The sequence below is a fragment of the Malaclemys terrapin genome, chromosome 9 (genome assembly GCF_027887155.1).
Source record: "Malaclemys terrapin pileata isolate rMalTer1 chromosome 9, rMalTer1.hap1, whole genome shotgun sequence".
NCBI lineage: Eukaryota > Metazoa > Chordata > Testudines > Emydidae > Malaclemys > Malaclemys terrapin.
Genome location: NC_071513.1, coordinates 32,492,866 through 32,514,101, shown reverse-complemented (window position 1 = coordinate 32,514,101; position 21,236 = coordinate 32,492,866). Strand labels below are relative to the sequence as shown.

Below are 21,236 nucleotides of genomic sequence, written 5' to 3'. Positions count from 1 at the left end.
GTGGTGGATCTGCAGGGTTAGGGTTCACACCTCTACACATAATTTCCTGCCAGTGTATCTCAAACTCTCTCTGGAGGGTAAAATCCATGAGAGGGTAATGCAGCCATTTCCCTCCACACCTCCTCACATTACAGAGGCCACTGAAGATTTATCAGATAGTAACAACTTCTGATCATTGCTGAGCTGAGCTGGATACTAATGGATGAAATCTTCTATGTGCCATGATCAGCTCCTTGAACTATCTTATTTCCCTAAATGTAAAACTCAATAGTAAATGAAATGAACCTACAAATGATTAAATGTGGGGTTTTTTAGGGTACAGTCCACAATCCCCATCTTTCCTTTCTCCGTCTTGGAATATCTCTTTTGTTCATGTTTCAACTCACACAGATCTCAGGATAGAAAAATACCCTGTTCAAAGCATGATCATGAGGCAGTCTGAACTCACTTACTATTTTGCTCTGTTAACTAACTAACATGATAGAAGCTATCAGAGCAGTAGCCGTGTTAGTCTGGATCTGTAAAAAGCAGAGAGTCCTGTGGCACCTTTAAGACTAACAGATGTATTGGAGCATAAGCTTTCGTGGGTGAATACCCACTTTGTCAGATGTTTGACGAAGTGGGTATTCCCCCACGAAAGCTTATGCTCCAATACATCTGTTAGTCTTAAAGGTGCCACAGGATTCTATGATAGAAGCTGAGCTTTGAATTTCCCTGATGCTGTGTGGTGAAATTGTGTGTGAGAATTAAGCAAATTCTTCCCACTGCCAGTAGCATAGGAGAAAGATTAGTAACCTGAAGAATTTGGAGGAAGCTTCATTTTGGGTGTTTTAATCAGAATTTGAGTCTCCAGCAAACAGCTCACTGAAGTTCTTGTTTTATTTTAGATTGTTTAGCACCTTTGAGGGGGTGAGATTTCTGTAGATGAGGAAGAAAATGGGCACCACATAGACAAGCATCATCTGTAATGTACCCTGTCACAGCATGAGCTCTTTGGCACAACATATGGCAACAGAATTACCTTTGTACTACCCAACTGTGGGATATAATTTATCCAGTCCAAGGGACTGTGGTGACAGGTAATAGATTTGATGATGCACATGTTCAGCATTCTAAAAATGCAGGGCTGGCTGTTCACAAATTCAGATCTCCATAGTGGTGCTGTGCAGTTTGAGCATTCCTGGCAAATCCTCATCTTTTCCCTATGATGTCACTTACATAGTGACACCCTGTGGTAGTAATAAATGGGGTGTGGTGATGCCGCTGTTGAAAGACAGCTAAAGAAGAGTGATTGTAAAAAGTTCCAGTCTGTATCTACAGTCAGCTCAAGAATGAATCAATTCTGGTCTTGAGCATTCAGGATCCAGAAAGTACTTAGAGATTGACTCCACGCCAGTATCCTAGACCTATTGGACTGTTGTTCTGAATACAAGAGATTACAACTAAAGCAGCATTGCAATACTTACACTGGGGAAAGTCATTTCTTTTTTATTGAAGAGTGAAATATCATCAGCATGATTAAAGATGGACAAATATATTTTATACCTGGATTTTGCATTTTTAAGACTATTTCATTTAAAGTCAGTTTACTTGGCTTTTTTTTTGTCCACCTTTAGAGTTTTACATATTCAAGTCAAATTGGCCTTAAATACATTTACTGACATCAAATAAAGAGTGGGCACCTTTCGGTCTCTTGTTGCGGATGCATTTAAAGGAAACTAAATTCTGATGTGCAGTCTTGGTAGAAAAAAACCCACAATATTTATAAAAGGCCCTTGGGATTTGTGGGTAATAGCTTTAGAACTTTTCAGTGGGAAAGTTTAATGCTATATATTAGATTTCATCTAGCACACATGACTAATAATGGATCATTTATCCATTTGAAAATGGTGGAAAAAAGTACATCTGCTTTTTCCTTTTGAAACAGTGGCCTTCTGTATGAGCTTGAATTATTTAAATACAAATGATTACATATGGTCCTTTTAGCTATGTGAAAATGATACCTAAAGGTACATAGTAAAATTTCACCTGAATGCATTGCTATAAAATAATCTTCAGCATTATTTTTTTTTTCCTAGTCAATGTTGGGCATGGCTAAATTTTTTTTGGTGAGGAGAGAAGAAAATAAATGAGTATGATACACAGATTCTAAACATTAATTTATTCTGCTAGCTAGGTGTGTGTGTGTGTGTGTGTGTGTGTATAATTGTATAAGTCTCATATGATGTAAATGTTAAACCATGATATATATTCAAAATTTATAAACATAAAAGGGCACTGAAGAGATATGATGCTGGCCCGTTACTAGATTATCCTAGTCTTAAAGAAAAAGTGAGCTAAATAGACATCAGATATAGTTCTTGATTTCTATCTAAGTTATACAATAACTATGATGCATTAGGGGTGTGTGTGTGTATTTGTGTTAATTCATGATTTGAGATGAGTAGATCAGTAATGTTCTTAGGAAGTCCTAACCTTGTGACTGAATACACATATATGCATAGGTAGTTAACCAACACTTCAGATTCCTCATGCTATTAAGCTACCCGCTTGTTCCTGGATGTGCTTGGTATTACTTTCATGACCTTTATATTGCCCGGTAAGGAGAAACATCTTCATTGTTTTAAGCCTCTCTCACCTTTTAAATTATGGAAATATTGCAAGACAAAAATGGTGACTTAATGACATTCCAAGATGATTCCTAGAAAATATAATATCACCCAGTAAGGTGGAGAAAACAGAATTCAAAGAAAGGATACTAAACATTAAAATAACGATGTATCTTGCAAAAATGAGGGGGTTAGTTAAACAGAAGTTAAAAGATACAGTGACTAAAGTGAAATCCCTGCAAGCTGCATTGATGCTTTTTAAAAACATCATAATAGAGGCCTGTAGTAGTTTTGGGCCGCGGTTTGGCCCTCAGCGGGGCTATGGGGTAGCCCACCGCCTCGCTACAGTCAGAAAAGATCCCCGAGCCCTCAATCAGGGTGGGGCAGTAATCACACAGTCAGGCAAATACCCAGGCCTTTAAGCAGGGGCTGGGTCAGAGTTTGTAGCAGCCCAGGCCCTAGGTCAGGGCGGGGCAGCAAACCAATAGTCAAGCAGCAACCCAGGCTCTCTAGGCCAGGGGAAAAAGGGGGAGTCTGCCACCCAAGGAGTGGGTGGCAGGGGGGATGCAGGCCCTCCCACTCCACTGTGTCCCAGCCCGGGGCCCTAGCAGTGACGGACGTTCGCTGCTGTCAGTGGGGATCCTGGCCGCAACACACTGACATCTGCTCTGGCAGTACAGCAGCTAGACTGGGGTCGGCTGCCCCCGGGCTACTTCCACACTCCCCCTCATATGGTACCTGGGCCGTCTTAGTGTCGTCGGTGCTCTCCACTAGCATTGGCTCCTCTGGGTAGGTAGCGAAGGGCAGGCTCGGCCAGTCCTCCTCGGGGTAGCTGGCACGGGGCAGGCTCGGCCAGTCCTCCTTGGGGTAGCTGGTGAGAGGTGAGTCAGCAGGCTGCTCGCAGCCTGCGGCTGTTTCCCAAATGGGAGCTCAGCCAGGGACATCTGCTTTCTCCGCCGGCCTGGGCTCCACTGAGCTCTGCAGGCGGGCTTTTATACTTCCGGGTCGGGGCCGTGACTTCGGCAGGGCGGGCGCCGGACCCGGTGGCTCCGCCCACATTGGTAGTAGGGGAGGTTCGGCCCTCAGCGGGGCTGTGGGGTAGCCCACCGCCTCGCTACAAGGCCCAACTTCAATGTATACTCCAAATTAAGAAACACAGTAAAAGAACTAAAAAAAGAGCCACTGTGGCTTAACAACCATGTAAAAGAAGCAGTGAGAGATAAAAAGACTTCCTTTAAAAAGTGGAAGTCAAATCCTAGTAAGGCAAATAGAAAAGAGCATAAACCCTGCCAAATTAAGTGCGAGACTGTAATAAGAAAAGCCAAAGAGGAGTGTGAAGAATGGCTAGCCAAAAACTCCAAAGGTAATAACAAAATGTTTTATAAGTACATCAGAAGCAGGAAGTCTGCTAAACAACCAGTGGGGCCCATTGATGATCGAGATACAAAAGGAGCGCTTAAAGACGATGAAGTCATTGCGGAGAAACTAAATAGATTCTTTGCTTCAGTCTTCACAGCTGAGGATGTTAGGGAGACAAATCTGAGGAACTGTCACAGATTGAAGTGTCACTAGAGGAGGTTTTGGAATTAATTGATAAACTCAACATTAACAAGTCACCGGGACCAGATGGCATTCACCCAAGAGTTCTGAAAGAACTCAAATGTGAAGTTGTGGAACTGTTAACTAAGGTTCGTAACCTGTCCTTTAAATCGGCTTCTGTGCCCAATGACTGGAAGTTAGCTAATATAACACCAATATTTAAAAAGGGCTCTAGAGGTGATCCCGGCAATAATAGACCGGTAAGTCTAATGTTGGTACTGGGCAAATTAGTCAAAACAATAGTTAAGAATAAAATTGTCAGACACATAGAAAAACATAAACTGTTGAGCAATAGTCAACATGGTTTCTGTAAAGGGAAATTGTGTCTTACTAATCTATTAGAGTTCTTTGACGGGGTCAACAAACATGTGGACAAGGGGGATCCAGTGGACATAGTGTACTTAGATTTCCAGAAAGCCTTTGACAAGGTCCCTCACCAAAGGCTCTTACATAAATTAAGCTGTCATGGGATAAAAGGGAAAGTCCTTTCATGGACTGAGATCTGGTTAAAAGACCGGGAACAAAGGGTAGGAATTAATGGTAAATTCTCAGAATGGAGAGGGATAACTAGTGGTGTTCCCCAAGGGTCAGTCCTCAGACTAATCCTATTCAACTTATTCATAAATGATCTGGAGAAAGGGGTAAACAGTGAGGTGGCAAAGTTTGCAGACGATACTAAACTGCTCAAGATAGTTAAGACCAAAGCAAACTGTGAAGAACTTCAAAAAGATCTCACAAAACTAAGTGATTGGGCAACAAAATGGCAAATGAAATTTAATGTGGATAAATGTTAAGTAATGCACATTGGAAAAAATAACCCCAACTATACATACAATACGATGGGGGCTAATTTAGCTGCAACAAGTCAGGAAAAAGATCTTGGAGTCATCATGGATAGTTCTCTGAAGATGTCCACGCAGTGTGCAGAGGCGGTCAAAAAAGCAAACAGGATGTTAGGAATCATTAAAAAGGGGATAGAGAATAAGACGGAGAATTTTTATTGCCCTTATATAAATCAATGGTACTCCCACATCTCGAATATTGCATACAGATGTGGTCTTATCTCAAAAAATATATACTGGCACTAGAAAAGGTTCAGAAAAGGGCAACTAAAATGATTAGGGCTTTGTAATGGGTCTCATATGAGGAGAGATTCAAGTGGCTAGGACTCTTCAGCTTGGAAAAGAGGAGACTAAGTGGGGATATGATAGGGGTATATAAAATCATGAGTGATGTGGAGAAAGTGGATAAGGAAAAGTTATTTACTTATTCCCATAATACAAAAATTAGGTGTCACCAAATGAAATTAATAGGCAGCAGGTTTAAAACAAATAAAAGGAAGTTCTTCTTCATGCAGCACACAGTCAACTTGTGGAACTCCTTACCTGAGGAGGTTGTGAAGGCTATGACTATAACAGCGTTTAAAAGAGAACTGGGATAAATTCATGGTGGTTAAGTCCATTTATGGCTATTAGCCAGGATGGGTAAGGAATGGTGTCCCTAGCCTCTGTTTGTCAGAGGGTGGAGATGGATGGCAGGAGCCTGTTAGGTTCACTCCCTCTGGGGCACCTGGCATTGGCCACTGTTGGTAGACAGGATACTGGGCTAGATGGACCTTTTGTCTGACCCGATACAGCCGTTCTTATGTTCTTATCTTTATTTCTAATTAACTTGGAAATGCAAAATTTTGTATGCATGGTGTCCAGGACATAATGCTTCCTGCAAAAACATTATTCCTAAAAGAGCAAAAATTAAAATATTCTTCTACTTAGAAAGTAAAATGCTGATCATTTGTCTGCTTTCCTGGCCATGTTCTCTCTGATTTCTTTAAGAGACAAGCCAGTAGCCCAATCTTGCGAAATGCAGAAAGCTCTTGGAAGGGCTGGTTGAAACATTGTCCCACCAGGCAATATGGTTTCCTTAAATTTTTCCACTGGAAAAGATCAATTTCAGCAGAATGTTCCATAGGAAAAATCTAAATAAAGCATTTCATTTTGGGTTGAGACAGAGATCATGGTACATCATGGAAGATGTTGACCAGTTGGAGAGCAGAGTCCATAAGGGAGAATGGAGCTATGAGGGACAAGGAACTACAACTTCCAGGAGGCACTGCAGTAGCTTATACCAATACAAAGATTAATATCATCCTGACCTGAAGTGAAATGTTTTATTTCAGGAATGTTGAAATTGTCCATTTAAATGGGAAACATCAAAATATTAAAGGTTTTGGCATTTCCAAATCTAATTTTTTTTTTTATAATTTTCTTTCCATGAAGTTTTTTATTTTGAATTTTTGTCCCAATTTGGGATGAAAACTAATGTCATATTATCAAAAGTTTCAGGTTTCAGTGGGATGGAAATTCCATTTTTTTTAATTTAGATCGAGTACTGAACTTCCTCATCTTCTTTGACCTCAGTGACTGTTGAGTGTACATGGCCTCGCTCCTGATCAGACCTTATATTACAACATTTCAGAAGTAGATATTCAAATATAAAGCTTTTATTACTCAGAGAGAGACAAATACTGTTCTCAGTTATGCTGGTTGTGCTGTGATGGATTCCATTAGCTTCAGTGGAGTTACTCCTAATACACACTGGTATAAGTGAGAGCACATTCAGGCCCAAAATCTTCACTAAGGGGAAATTCAAAAGTGGTGTTGGGTACTAAGGCATTATGTTCTGCAAGCAGGACTTCAGATGGGCTAGCAGCCCAGGAAAATCTTTGTATCTCCAGCTTACTGCAGCATGGGGATCAGAGGTGTCACACGGGGAGAAGAGGCAATGGGGGGGGGGTCTCATGCCCTTCCCTCCCCCCCCCCCCTCCAGATTTGCTGCTTGGCTTGGACTGAGCTTGCTCAGTGACATCTTTTGAAGCCACTGCCCTCACTCTGCCCCGCTACTATCGGCAGGTACCAGGTCATCTCTGGTTGGAATCCATGCCAACCTCACACTAGCCAAAGCACTGAGGTCTTAGGATTGCAGGGAAGTCACAAGGTCTACAGCTATGTGAATCCAGTGGTAATAAATCCCTGTGTATGGATATGGAGGGGCAATGAACATAGGGAGTCTGTAGGCTGAAGCAGTATCCCAGGAAGGATTATATTGCAACCCTGATGCTTGAATTTCATCTACCCTAATCACTATGTGAAACATTCAAAACCCAGTTATTCTGGCTGAGGATAGCAGGGGCAAATGCTACAAGGTGCTGAGCACTCTGGCCCTGATCCAACAAAGCATTTGTCCCCAGTTTAGCAACGCACTTAAGCATGTGCTTAAAAAAGCACATGTTTAAGCTTCATTGACTTCAATGGAACTTTAAAACATGTACTTCAGTGTTTTCTGAAAGAGGGATGCTTCCCTGAATCAGGGTCTTAAACATGCAGTTATCATTAAGCATGTGAGTAGTCCCATTGAAGCTAATGGGTGAGTAGATAACAGGACTATTTATGAGCTTAGACTTAAATATGTGCTTAAGTTCTTTCCTGCTTCAGGGTGCTCAGCAGCTCGACGGATTGAGCCCTGAATTAATGTTTCAAGCATGCAATGTCGTAATTAGCAAGGATGGTAGGGGTGGGAGAAAGAACAGGATGAGCTGATAGGACTTAAAACCTGAAAGTAATGTTGGGAATTTTGTGAACACCGTGTCTCAGCATCCTGCAGGCTGTGTGCAATTCTGGATAGGCAGCAATGGGGGGGCTACGTGTTGCTGACACTACCTTAAATTAATGCCACTGTTACTGCAGGTTCTGTCAGTGTGGGGCAGGAGGAAGATGTTTCTTGATAAAACACCTAAAGGGATCTCAGTAGTTTTCTGCATATTGGATTTTTAACTGAAAGAAAATAAACTTTCACCTTGAATTTCAAGTTAGCACAGATTTTGATAATGTGTTTTTTGACTTTTTTTTCACCTTTTGTCATGAAGAACAGTCTAAAAGGACAGGTAGGATTAGTCTAGGGGCACAACAATTTACCACCTTCTAAATTTCCATAAGACACAACAAAATGCTATCTGAGAATCGATACTTCTCTGGCTTGAACTAGCATTTGCATAAAACATCATGTTTGTCTTGGAAATGGGATGACTCTTTTTTTTTCTTTAGTTAAATCAATCCGTTCCTTAAGCAGAGAAGCTTTTTGCTTCATGTGTGAGGTGAATATATTTCTGATCTGTTGCAGACATATTTTCCCTTTCTGTAGCAATAATCATATGTTACACATACAATACACCTTTCATCTGGGGATATAAAAGTGCTTTACAAACTGGATTTTTTTTTATCCTTTTTTACAGGGATTATCATTATGGGCTAGATACTCAGCTGATGTAAATTAATGTAGACTCCATTGACTGAGGACCTGTGACTCTTGTCTCTTGGAAAAAAGAATGCACATTTAGAGACAATCACTCTCTACTGCCTAATAAACTAGGAATCTCATTTGGAGTTCTCACCCCTACCAGCGGAGCTGCTTAGAAGATGATGTTTCAGCCCAGTGGGTGGAGTAGTGATGCTGTCCATGGTGCTGACCCAAACCATTTCTGCCATCTATTTCATTCTATGCAGTGTAGTTGTAGCTGTGTTGGTCCCAGGATATTAGAGAGACAACGTGGGTGAGTCAATATATTTTATTGGACCAACTTCTGTTGGTGCGAGAGACAGAGTGTGGCTCGAAATCTTGTCTCTCTTACCAACAGAAGTTGATCCAATAAAAAAGATGATCTACTTTGTCTGTCTATTTCATTACTGATTCAGGGTATCACCCTTTAAAGCCTGGGTAAAGTCTGGAGCCATCACCTTATTGTGGACCAAAGTTATGGCAGATAATTTCATATTATATCTCCTCTTCTCTATGCACTGTGCTTTCTCAGAGGTTATACTTGACTTCAATGTGCCAATGAATGGATGACAGCCATGAGTAAACCCATAAAGCCTATAAATAAGTCCAGACCCAGGGCTTTTACTTGATTTGTGATGGAGAAGTCTGAGGTACCAGATTCAAAGGCACATGTAGTCCAACTTGAAGGAGCTATTAGTGGCAGAGCCAGAATATTAATCACCATGTATTGTGTACCAAAGAAATTAAGTGTGACTGAAATTGAGCTGGTGCCATAAAATAACAGTGAATTTCAGTTCCCCCTCAGAGGAATCCACCCAAAGAAGAAAACTATTCACACTCTAATCCATCCTATCACATTCCTGGCACCCATAAAATACGTAGCACAGTTCATTTGGGATTGTTTGGGACAGTGAATTAACAAATAAAAACTCATTGCAGTTGAATCTGCCCTACCTCCCAATGTCTCAAAATGTGGTTTATTGTTTTTGAATTAAAAATAAAGTCATGGTTGTACATACTTAGATTGTTCAGACGCTAGTAGGCAAAAAATACATAAAGGGGGAATGAAGTGATTTTCCATTTGGGATTCACAATTGGGTACCAGAGAACTGTTAATATGGCAGCATTAACATATGAGTGCATGACGTTTGTAAGCTGACTGCCCCTACTCACTAGTCTATATTCAGATCTTGTGTTCAGTACTCCATAAAAATTGTCTCTTCAATTACATCACATTCAGCAGTGCCACCAGTTGTGCTGTTGGGTCACCCTGTTCATTCTGTTCATTCTATTTTTCTGTAGTGGTGTGTGTGTGTGTGTGTGTGTGTGTGTGTGTGTGTGTGTGTGTTCCTTTTTTCTTTCTGTCTTTTTTTAAAATCAGGTTCCAAAGATAGTGGCCGTGATATGTCACACTTCCCCAGTATAAGAATACTCATATTTCGAGGGCAGCACAAGCTCTAAGATGTCAATTCCTGTTGTATAAAAAGGAGATAATAGACTTCAGTGCTGAACTCTTTTATGTACTTGTTACTATTCGATAAAATACCATGGGTATACTTATATATTACTGACAATGATCATTAGAGGAAAGTGTAGTAGGAACAGCTTGAATTCTCTGTTGTCTCATCCAAGATACAAGAGCAAAATATCTAATGTGGAAATTGTACCTCTTGTTCTATTTGCCCAAAGTAAAATACCTCACATCTAGCACTGATTGGAAAATGTGGGTCCCCACCCCAGGAAAATTTCAAATTCTAGGTGAAAAATAAAAAAGCAAACTTTTATGTGAAAACTGGAAAAATCTCAATTCAGTTATGGTGCCTCCTGGGGATTGAAGTATGCATGCTTCATGTCACCGTTCTCATTTATGGGCTAGGATTCCTGACAGGTCTGACAACATCTTTCATGGGTAGAATGGGGGTCTTTGGACGTGCTACAGTGTGATAATGTTCTTTGGCTGAGGACGCTCACCGACTTTCCAGTTTTTGACTGAAAACAAAACTTTTTGGTTTTCAGGTGTTTGGCTTTTCAATGAAAAGTTCAAATTTTCCACTGAAAGTCAATATTTAAAACAAAAAATTCTGTTTAGTTGTAAACCCAAAATTTTGTTGAAAATTATTTCCATGTAAAATTGTAAACACACAACTCACATCTCCAGCCTTTCTTTCTCAGCAAGACTTTCAAAAAGCCAAACTTCATGCAAAGAGCTTCCTTGTTTAGTGTGAAGGGATTTAGTTAAAAAGTTATGTTAGTAAATGTTTGCTTCAGATATTAACTAGCTGTCAGTGTGTTACTCTTGTATTAAAAGACAATTTGTTTCATGCCTCCTGATTGATTCTACTGATGCCTTTTTGTGGAGCAATCAGTTATTATTAAACGTTCCCTGTACTAATCTCAATACACTCCAGAGCCAATCAAGGAACAGTAGCATTGTTAGCGAGCAAGGGATAGAAAAAAAGATACATACCAGATGATGACGATGACTAAAGGACATTGATCTATGTATAGAAATGATCTTGGAGCCTGAGACTTTACTGTGTCAGGCATGCTGTACAAGTGTAGAAAATGACTGCTTTGGGTTCAGATATGTGCACACAGGGGATCTCTTCTATTATATATGTAAGCCTGTAAAAGGATAATTACCAATGGTTGTTTGCATGTTATGTTCTTTTTCTGATGTTAGAAAAATATATAATAAAACTGAAATGTCACCAAAGTTGTAAGGGGCGAGGGAGCGAGGAAATGGAGAACAGCAGAGAACGCACTATGAAAATGACAAGGCTTTAAACCACCGCAAGTGTCTCCATAGAATTCTAGTGAACCTATTATCTTGGCGCCAAGAAAGGCAATTATCCCCATGTTTGGTGTCATAGTACAATTTAAGTGTATCTAAATTAAGGTGATAATTTTATCTTGAAGTTCAGGTAATATTAACCAACTGATTGAATTTTGCCCTTCTCTCACCATGATCTATTGATTGAATTACATCCACATTATGTTCTATATTAGCGGTACGTTAGGCATAACTTTGTGAACTTGGATGCTTGAAGTTAGGCATCTAAATTCATTATTTAGGTGTATAAGAATGGTATGATTTTTTCAGAGCTGCTGAACACTCTTAAATCCACATGAACTCCAGGAGGCAGTGTGGTCTAGGGGGAATAGGTTGGACTTGGACTTGGGAGACCTGAGTCTTATTCTTCATTTAGATATTAATCTGCCCTATGACCTTGGGCAAGTCACTTCATCCCTTGTGTATCTGTATCTCCTCCAACACTTTCTGTCTTGCCTACCTAGTCTCTAGGTCAATGGTGGGCAACCTGAAGCCCACGGGCTGCACACGACCCGTCAGGGTAATCCACTGGTGCGCCGCAAGACAGTTTCTTTATATTGACCATCCACAGACATGGCCTCCTGCAGCTCCCAGTGGCCGCGGTTCGCCGTTCCCAGCCAGTGGGAGCTGCGGGAAGTGGTGGCCAGCCCGCACCGCTTCCTGCAGCTCCTATTGGCCAGGAACAGTGAACTGCGGCCACTGGGACCTGTGGGTGGCCGTGCCTGTGGACGGTCAATGTAAACAACTTGTCTTGCAGTCTGCCAGCGGATTACCCTGATGGGCCAAGTGCAGCCCATGGGCTGCAGGTTGCCCACCACTGCTCTAGGTCCTTCAGGACAGAGACTGTTTGTTACTGTGTGTTTGTACGGTGCTAAGTAGAATGGGTCCAGGAATTTGGTTGAAGCCTCTGAGGATATGTTTGCACTGTGGGGAAAAAAGACCTATGGCAGCAAGCCTAAGACACCCAGTCAACTGACTTTGGGCTCACAGAGCTTGTGCTAAGCAGTTAAAAATAAGCAGTATAGATATGCTCACTTGGGCTGGAGCCTAGGCTCTGAGAACCACCTCCTTCTCTGTGGGAGCCTGCGCTTGAATGCCTATGTCGCTATTTTTAGTCCCTCAGCTAAACACAAGTCAGTTGACTAGGCTCTGAGACTCGCTGCTGCTGGTTGTTTTTGCAGTGTAGACATACCCCAGTTCTACTGTAATGTAAATAAGTAATGATAATGGAGTCAGTGGGAGTTGTGGGTGTTAAGCGCCAATGAAAACCATACTACTTTTATTTCAATGTCTAATTATGGATTTGGAGCACTAACTTCGGGCACCCAAGTTTAGAAACTCTGGGCCATTTTGCCTTATGTTTTCTCTCCCTATGAGATGACAATTTTGTAAATTGTTTTTAAGAAGACAGCTGTTCCCCTTCCATTTCCTGCTTTTTAGTCAAAGCAACTCTTTTCAGTGCCTCGCTTTTTATTTTAGTTGTGTTGCTTATAGAAGTTATCCCCTTTTATATTAATCACTTGTTTGTGGAGGGAAATAGCAGCCTGAAGGGTTGAGCATCAATCAGGACAAACAAAGATGTTAGAAAAAGGCATAAAAAAGGATGGGACCCCATTATGACAGACAGTTGTGACAGTACACTGAATCCATCTCACAGTGAAGCAAACTGACAAATATGCATACATTACTACAAACCAATACTACTACTAATCTAGTCTAGACACAGAATAACCTACCAGTACAATATATTAAAAAAACAAACAAACAAAAACAACCCTGCATTTTACCCATGGATGTTATTCCTTTGTATTGATGTCTGATATGTGTATGTCACTGACTCAAACTAAAACAACAAGTAAGTTTAAAATTGATGATTACAGCTCTGGAAATTGCTGTTTAATTCCTTCAAAGCCTATTTACATTCTACATTTCTCTAGCACTGTTCGCAGTAGAGATATCTTTGAAGATCCTTGAACTGGAACTATGGGCAAGTTCAAAAGAAGGCAGCTGTATCAGTGAAATCTGAATGCAATATTACTCCATTTTGGTCTGAAGTTATATCCCTTCATTTTCAAATCATTCCATGGGGTTTTAAGTGTTTACATGAATAAGAGTCATGTGGCTAAATCCAGGTACACTGCTTTGAAATTGTAGGGGTGTAAATCCATTACTCATTCTACACTGTAGTGAAATAGTCAGGCCAGAGTGGTGGTTATTTTTTCTGTTTTCTTTCATAGTCTTAGAATTCTGAAGGAATTTGAGTCCTTCTGTGTAGATTAAATTTCTGCAATTAATGTCTTTATCAGGTTAGGATATGACAATTGTGAGTATTCCATGTAGTTTGCCCCCCAATAAAGGGATTAGTGAAAATGGTGTTAGTGAATAAATACAAACTTGGTGTGATTAAACTGGTAGTTTCATAAATTGGGAACATAATCTCTTTGACGGGTGAGTTCCTTGAATAATTTCCATAAAGGTTATTGGTTCAGAATTTATTCTTAGTTATTAGTGGCAGGAAAAAAAAAACCACTGATTTTGTTTGGGGCCAGATTGTGATCCCCTTACTTAGACAGAGTAGTACCTTACTCCAAAAGAAGTCCCATTGACTTCAATGTAGTATTCAATGTGAGAAAGGGTTATACAATCTGACCTTTAGCAATCTTCTTCTTAGTTCAGCAATAAGGTTGGATTTATAAGCATTATCAGTTTCTTTGCTGGATATTAGAGATGGGTCCAAATTACAAAGTTCAGATCCAACATTCTCCAAAGTCTGGGGTTTTTGGATGTTAGACTTTGGTTTGACCCATATTCCTCCTGTGAACTAATATTCTTTTCCAATCTAAAGTATACTTTATTAGTCTTTTTCACCTGGATCCTCAAAACAGAGGGTGATTTTTTTTTTCTCAGTTACAATAGTATAAAAACAGTAAATCTACTGGAATTGCTGCAGATTTACAGTTATTACTGTGATCAGAATTTGACTTTGGGACTGAATAGTTTTTAAAAAAACTTCATGGCCTTTACTGATTTATACCATAGATGTGCTTTAGAATGGGCCATCTACATCTTAGCTATAGTTTGACATATCTGCTCTACTCAGAATGCCTTAATAATGGGTTAAACTATTTAATAGGGATTGGCCCTCTTCAGTAAGCCACAGCCTTCTAGGTGTAGTTCATAGGCAGATTGTGCCCTGAGAAGGCATAACATTTCCCAGTGCTCCTTGAAGCACAGTTGAGCATCTCTTAAGAGGGTGCTGCCTGCTCCCTCCTTGGTGTCTGGCCTGTTCTGCCAAGTCCATCTCTCCTCCCCAGCCCTGTTTGCCCCCCTTGAGGTGGCTAGCCCCTCGGGGAGGGAGCTGCAGCTCCTTGACCCCTACATGGAAAATAAAGGTGTGTGAGATTTAATTGTGCCTTCCTCACCAATGTAAACTTTTGCAAGTGTCAGCCAAAATTTAGCCCAGTATTTCTGACTAAGGTGTTATATTTGGTTCTGGATCTGGGGAAGGGGGTACTCTATCAAATGCCAACAGTGGACCTTGACTCTAGTGTTCTGTTTTTCTAATCTCTGTGAAAAGTGTGTTGGGGGGGGGGGTAGGGGAGAGGTTGGAATTGGGATCTATGATGAATTTCTGACCTGAAAATTTTGTCCTTTAAAAGCTTTTTTTTATTATTTATTTTATTATTGTCAATTAGAACTGAAGTCGCACTGAGCCAAATTCATGTCTGGTGTAACACTATTCATTTCAGTTGAATTAGACCTGGGATGGATTTTGTCCCTTTGCTTTTACAATTAAGTTCACACCATAAACATTCCATTTTCCACAATTTAAAGAAGCACTATGATGTTAAAGATAGGAATTAAAAAAATCATTCTTTTAAGCATTAGAAAATAAATGTTAAGTCCATGCAAGATGTATAGAGAACATGCTTGCTTAACTCTTTTCAGCAATCTTAGCCAAATCAAAACACAAGCAGCACCAACTCAGTGTTTTTATTTTTAAATTACTCTGGGCAAATCTGAGATAGAGGGCACCAGCAATTTGTCAGTATCCCTGAGCAAGCCTAATTGGTCACCACACCTAGAAACATCAGGGCAAGGACAAAAAGCATCCACTCAAAGGACCCCAAATAGCTTTTCCATGTACTCGCAAGCTACAGTGCTGCACACTGAATGTTGCTTAGCTCTGAGATGCTGTATGTTTTAATAAACATCTTATATACAAAGGCTAGAGGTCACAGCCATTACGACAGCTAAACAAAAATTAACTTCATTGTACACCATATTTCACAGCGGCTTAATATAAGCAGTGCAGAAATGTACTAAGAAGCACCTGAGTCTCTGCTCCATCTCATTAGGTAGGGTCAGCACTGAGGTCAGTCCAGCCACATGAGGCCATACCGCTGTACCTTAGTTCCATAGAAAACTGTTTGGTGAGAATAGAATCATAGGACTGGAAGAGACCTCAAGAGGTCATTTAGTCCAGTCCCCTGCACTAATGGCAGGACTAAGTATTATCTACAATAGAGTAGAGGGATACTGGTGAATAGGAAGCACCTGAGAGATCCTACTGTTATAAGGTAGTGTCGAAGTTCTGGCACAACACAAGATGGAGCGCTTATTGCTACTCCTTCCAGAAGGAGCAGTGTTCTGTCCTACCTACTGCCAGCAGCAAACAATCTGTCTGGCAGGGGATCAAGATACTTATTCCTTCTTAGTGAATATATGGTTACAGCACTGGCACACTACTCGAGCATAGAGTCCTGGTCTTTCCAAATTCCACTTGGATTCTAAGGAGTTCATCTGCAGGGCAGGAAATCCCCTGCATGACTGATGAAATGCTAAGGATTTACTGCATGCTTATCTTTGCACAATGTGGGGTAGGACTTGGCTCTTAACTGAGTTTCACCTTAAACTGACATTTTAACTGAATCGTATACACAAATAAAATTATGCTGCTGTTAATTATAAGCAATGGATGTACATTTACTCTCAATGTAATCTGTCATTGAAATAAAGAGCAATGGGAATGATTAAATCTGTATACTGGCAATGGTGGGAAGAGAATTGTTTACACATGGTGGATAATTTCTCTCACTCGTGGTTTTCAGTGCTTTAGAATGGGAATCATTTGAAATGTTGGGCATCCTTATTTCTTCTGATATTTGAAACCTACAAAGTTTGCAACAGAAATGGAGCCCAACAAAAGCCTTAGGGCCTAATTCTCCTCTCTCTTATGCTGATGTAGATCGAGAGTAACTCCGCTGAGTTAAAGAGGGGAAAATCTGAGGAGAATCAAACCTTTGTGGGTCTGCGATGGGATGTACCAGGCAGGTTCAGAGGGCCCCCACTGGAGGCCTCAGGGTCCTACCAAACCTGTCCCAGAAAGGAGCAGTAGAAAAGTCCTCCAGGCTGCCTAGAATGGCTGCAGGGGAAGCAGTCAATCAGGGCCCACCAGGCTCACATAAAAGGAGTAGTTTGGCTAGAGTCACTTAATTGTTGCCTGGAGTTGGAAGAATGGGGAGTGTGTTCCTCCTGGTTGGCTGAAGGAGCATCAGGACCATGGACAGATCAGTTGCTGTATCAGAGAGAGCTCCTGGCTCACTGCTGGGACTGCAGGCATGGCCCCATAGCAGGGCTGGGACTATATAAAGGTTGAGCCTCAGGAGGGCTATAGAGGTACCAACAAAGGGGTACTGGGATAGGCCCCTGGTTGACTGTATACCCTGGCAGGGGTCCGTTAGTTTCACATACAGACTGTGTGGGTGACTTGGCCGGAGAGCTGTGTTGTTGAAAACCCACCTAAGAAACCACCGACACAGAGATCACCACAGACTAAGAGTGCAGGCACACACACTCAGCCAAGGGATGTTCCTGAGAGATGAGTGCCACTATGTTACGGGGTCTTAAACTAGGTTTCAGGAGCTTAGAAAGGAGAAAATATTGTAATGGGCTTCCTTTCCTTTATTTGCCCAGCTGCAGATGGGGAAGGTTTGAGAGAAGCTGAAGGAAATGGAAAGAAAGTATAATTTTGGAGTGGTACTACCTGTCACCAGCTCAAATGATATGTCAACATTGCAGTGTAAACCCAGGTTAGTAAAACTCAAGTTTGCTGTCCCTAGGTTTGTTTAACTAGGGCTTGAGCATCTTCACTCATTTGTAACCACAGGTTAGGAATTGTTGAACCCTGGGTCCCAACTTGGGGCTCCAACATCTAAACTGTATTATGTAAGCCCGAGTCCCACTACCCCATCCAAGACTTCCTAGCACCCTCCTAGAATGTGACCACTCTAGCTCTTTGTTCATGGCGTGGTGTAGGAAAACTTGACTGTCCACCAAACTTGACAGCCCAGAGAGCAAAGACAGTTGGTACATGGGATTGTGGGATACCCTTGGTGGACTCCCAGAGCTTGAGTAAAGTTGGGCAGCATCTATATTGCAAAGCAATAGGGTTTGAACCCCAGGTGCCAGTCTCCAGACTGACTCAGACTTGGACCCGCTAACCCCATGGGGTCCTGGGTCCCTGGGTCCTTGGGTCCCTGGGTTAGTTCAACTAGTGTGTAGATGGAAAGGGGGATTAGGTTGGAGCCTGATTTTGAACCCCAGGTTTACATTGCAGTGTAGACGTACCCTGTAAGGCCAGGCACTTTTTGTGTGAGGGTCTGGCTATATTAAATTGTTGTTGGATATTTTAAGGACAATATGTTCCCACCTTGTTCATTGATATACCCTTGATCCTACAAAATGAAGTCTCTTCTAGTCTGAGAAACTGGATTCATAGATTTCAAGGTCAAGAGGGACCATTGTGATCATCTACTCTGATCTTTTCCAAGATATTTCACAGCTGTGTAAGGTTGGGCAAGTCACCATAAGGTTAATTTTTCATCTCATGCTAGTTTTACATTATTAAAACATCATTGGGTTTATTCCTGATTCATGCCAGGGTAAGTAAAATCAGAGTCAGGCCATTAACCTCTGGGCCTCAGTTTCCCCATATTTAAAGAATGGATAATAATTATTATAATAATTACTATGGTACCTACCTCCCAGATGTGTGTGAGGCTTAAGGGGTGATCCTGCAAAGTACTTTAGCATGCTGAACACCCTGAATGGAGGTTGCTCAGTATTTTATTAATTTATTTTGTTCAGAACATTGAGATCTCTGGCTAGAAGGCTCAATACAGAATAATATCAAAAGATTTTGGATCATGATGTTGGATGAGTCTGACATTTTCTCAATTCATATATCAAATGAAAACTTGTATTATCAACTCACTAAGGTTTATGTATTGCTTTTGTCACTTTATTTTGAAGCAATTTCTTTGTAAACACCAGCAGTTTTCATCAGCTGGGGCTCATATAACATCAAATAATTATAGAATTATCTATGTCTACAGCAAAATATGAGATCTTGCTCTTAATTTGGAAAAAATGATTGTAGAACATATGCATGCTTCTTATTCAACTCCTTATGGAAGAGTATGAGAAAGTCATTCTTATTTGCAAACACCAATAATTTGTTATCATATGCATTGAATAGAAGCATAGTATTCCTTGAAATGCATTCACCCCTCAAGAATATAAACTTCTCTGTACAGATTTTTCAATGCAACTTGACAAAAGATTTTTTTTTTTGCATGTGTTTAATAATTATGGAAATGTATAATTTGGTCCCTTTTACAACACTACATCTAGGCCAAATTTCTTTGTTTTCCTCCTCTACTTCGGAAGCAGAGTTCTTAAGCTGCATGAAGCAGTGGATTCCTGCCTGAATATTATCAACACAATCTTTGGCCCACATTCTCAGCCAGTGTAAGTCAGCATAGCTCCATTGGCTTTAATGGAATGCCATGGATTTATACCAGCTGTGCATCGGGCCTAGTGTTTTTGGAGCACTATTACAATAAAAGTTAACATTATTTATTAATACTCAAGTGCTCACTGTATTTCAGTTAAATTTAACAGTGCTGGGGTGAAAAAAAACAATGCAGTACCCTGTCAAAAAGTATCACATCTTCATTAGTATGACTAAGTGAACCACTAAAAGAAACGGCAAACCAATATGACTCCATAATTCATTACCCAATGTACAGTAGACTTCTAGTGTATGTTTTATTCAAGGCAATCATTCTTTGTCTAGGCATAATTTTTACAGTGGATGAAAAGAGTATGCGTATGTATATGGACATGCACAGCCACACATATAAACAAAAATTTGGCTAATAACTAGTAAAATAGATATTTGTTGAAGTATCAGTCCAAAATAGGTGTTGACTTACTCTTTCTTTTGCTGGCAGAAGACATGTTGGCCCAGATCCTCAGATGGGGTAAAATGGGGCAGCAAATCAGTGGAGCTACCCAAGCAGCTAAGAGTCTTGCCCATTAAATTTAAAGAATAACATATACTGTATTTAATATGATAGCACCCCAACTTTTTCAGTTGACTTCTTGCTGATTGAATGCCTTGTCTTTCTCAAAGGTAAGTTAAGCTATTAATTGGGGAGTAAGTGACCAAAATTCAGAATATTAAAATGGTCAGAGTAGTACAGTAAGATAATTAAAAGTATATCAGGCATTATATTTTGACATCTCATTCTTATTATTTCTGGGGGAATTCTGCACCACTTTGCATGCACAGAATTTATGTCCCCTGCAGATTTATTTGCTTCCCCATAGAAAAGTGACTTTTTGATAGGGAAGCAAAGGGAAGTCACAAAAGCAGTCATACAACCCTCCCAAGCAGTACGTTCTGGGTGCCCAAGGCAGCCGACAGAGAAGTAAATCACTGTGGAGGAGGTGGACTGGGGAAGACCTGGCTGGTGACTCCTACCCTGCTTTGGGCTGAGCTGCTAGTCCTGGCTGGGTTGGTGAGGATGGGACTTCCTCTTCCCCTGCATGGCATCCGGGGCCAGGTCAGACCCACCACCATATTTCTCCCCTGGCAGCAAGAAGCTCTGCAAACTCCCCTCCCTACTCCCCTGATTTCTGCATCCCATTGCTCCTCAGCTGCAGGAGGAGGGACCCCTGTACAGGGAGCTGCTCCCCCATCTACCCAACCCCCATGCATTCAAAACCCCTCATACCCAGGCTTTCCTGCTGAGCCTCACCCTCCCCCCCCCCCCAATGAGCACCACTCCCCCTGCACCTGGACAACCCCAAAGAGCCACCCACACTCAGATCCCCGCACCACTGCACCCTAACAAGCTGCACCAGGATCCCCACCCAACTGAGCCCCATTACTGTTGCATCCAAAACCCCCCAACAAGCCCCTGTGCATGCAGATCCCCCCGCAACACTCGGATCCTCTATTGAGCCACCTGCACCCAGATTGCCCCACACAGAACTCTCTCAACCCACACCTGGATCCCCCACATACAGTAAAGCCCCTCCACACTTGGATCCTGCCTTGCTGAGCCTGCCTGCCCACATGGAAGTGTGTTTCTGGGGCAGGTCCGGTCCTTGCAACCTGTGACAGGGTTGGGTGCAGCCTTACTGCTGAGTCCATGTCTCGGGGGTGGGGGAGAGGAGGAGGGAGGGCAGTGAGCTGCACAGTGATCTCCCACCTCTGTGCAGCCAGTGGCCTGTGCTCCCCAATGCCATGCTGGAGCCTCTATGTTTATTAGACAAATAAAATTTGCAGAATTTTAAAATATTGTGCACATAATTTTTAACTTTTTGGCACAGAATGCTCTCAGGATGATGATTTCTGAAGTAAGCAAAGAACATGGCCCAACCCTTATGCATACTCATGATAAAGTCTGTAAAGGTAATAATAAATATTACACCTTTATCCATTCTTGTTATAACCTTCTGCTCCTCCCTACGTAAATATTTCTCCTTTGTGCACTCTTATTTCTTCTTCA

General features: G+C 41.3%; 1 long non-coding RNA gene across 1 annotated transcript in view; it reads left to right on the top strand.

The window, feature by feature from the left end:
- LOC128842780 (uncharacterized) overlaps nt 1-19,922 on the top strand; it is a 52,654-nt gene extending 32,732 nt beyond the window's left edge. The window contains exons 4-5 of the long non-coding RNA XR_008446113.1: nt 17,350-17,465; nt 19,671-19,922. This is a non-coding gene — a long non-coding RNA (uncharacterized LOC128842780). The remainder of the gene's footprint in view (nt 1-17,349; nt 17,466-19,670) is intronic.
- Nucleotides 19,923-21,236: the final 1,314 nt, after the last annotated feature.